The 1680-nt window shown below is 50.2% G+C and overlaps 1 pseudogene; it reads left to right on the top strand.

Annotated features, from left to right (window-relative positions):
* Nucleotides 1-489: 489 nt before the first annotated feature.
* On the top strand, nucleotides 490-1243 carry LOC147582768 (large ribosomal subunit protein eL39-like; annotated as a pseudogene).
* Nucleotides 1244-1680: the final 437 nt, after the last annotated feature.

Genomic DNA, 1680 nt, shown 5'->3' with positions numbered 1-1680 from the left:
GTAGTGCATTAAATACCGAGTTGATGAATAGACAAAGCAAAATAATAAATGTAAAAGAAGCAGCTGATCATTATCCTCATTGATAGTATCTGCTGAGACCGTGACATCCAAGATTCTACCCTCTTAGTTTTGACTCTGTCATAACACCACCGCCCCTCCCACCCCCAGATCCGGGGCATGGACTGCTTCGTCACTTTGCTGAGGCACGAATTTGAACTGTAAGCTGCGAGGCCGGTGAGTGGGAGTGGGAATGTGTCCAGCATCTGTCTCTCAAAATGGCTCTATGCTTCTATTTAACGTATGAAGTCAGCAAACCCTCACCACCGCCCTGAAAGGCAGATGTCGTTATCCCAGTTTCACAGGATGAGAAACCTCGAGAAAGTACAAACAGTGGTTTAGGACTCTGTGCTAGGCAGTCAGAGTTCTTACCAACTCAAGAAAGGGACTCTCGGAGCCTCAGCTCATTCTTCTGTAAAATGGGCCTGACTGTCTTTTTTGTCAACTCTGCTGGAATTCTACTCATCACTCGGCCCTCGAGGTCAGTACCAACACAGTGTGGTCCCTTCCGAGGAGCCGAACCATTCAGGCTGAACGCCGCCACATTCTCCCGCTTCCTCTGGGCCTCCACTCACCTAAGGCATCGCACTCTGCCGGGGGTCAGCCAGCTGCCCGTGCTTCTGCCCCCCCCACCAGACAGGGAGCAACTAGAAAGAAGTACAGAAGGCCACAATGATGCGATTTCCCCAAATCTTAGAGACCGGGCTGCCCTCTGATGACTACATGAGATAAATCAGAGGCCAGATTGGCGAGATGAGTGGCCATTGACCTAGGGGGCAAGTTAAAGGCCAGCTCCAGTAGTGACGTGTTGCTAGGGCCGTAGGAAACCATCACTCTTTTCCTAGGCGTGTGCGGGCTTTTCACTATTTACACACACACACCTCTTTTGTCTTCCTGCCTCCGTCTTTGTATCCACAAGCCATTCTCAACACAGTCTGATCACAGCGACCCATGGGATCTTCCTTCAAAATTCAAGTCAACTCTCTCCTTTACTCCGCCCTCGGGTGCCTGCGGTTCACGGTCCCTCTCCATGCCTCCTCACAAGATTTTCAGGATCAAGCGATTCCCGACGGAGAAACAAAGGCAGAATGGTCCCATTCCCCAGTGGATTTGGACGCAGACTGGTAAGAAAATCAGGTTCAACTCCAAGAGGAGGCGTTGAAGGAGAACCCGGCTGGGCCTATGAGGGATCGCCCATGAGATAGCACTGTGTTCATGCTGCATGAAGGTCACGGGCTGCTGTCCCGTTGCTCTGTGGACATCACTACCCCAACAATAGCCATGGTTTGTAATGTTTATTCATTTGAGAGAGAGAGAGGCAGAGGGAAGGGCAGAGAGAGAGGGAGAGAGAGAATCTCAAGCAGGTTCTGCACTATCAGCGCAGAGTCCGATGTGGGGCTCGATCTCACACACCGTGAGACAGTGACCTGAACCGAAATCGAGAGTCAGACACTTAACCCACCGAGTCTCCAAGGTGGCCCCAATAGACGTGTTTTATTTTTCTCGGTTACTATGCCTCTGCAGCAGTAGGTTGGTTTGGTATAAATACGTGAGACTTTTTGTTTGAAAAAAACATCAAATCAGACAGTGCTATTCCCCTGCTTACAAGCCTCTAATACATTC

The sequence above is a fragment of the Puma concolor genome, chromosome A3 (genome assembly GCF_028749965.1).
Source record: "Puma concolor isolate L17-30 chromosome A3, mPumCon1.1.hap2, whole genome shotgun sequence".
Classification (NCBI taxonomy): Eukaryota; Metazoa; Chordata; class Mammalia; order Carnivora; family Felidae; genus Puma; species Puma concolor.
The sequence above is the reverse complement of the archived record's forward strand: the minus strand, read 5'-3'. Positions and strand labels throughout refer to the sequence as shown.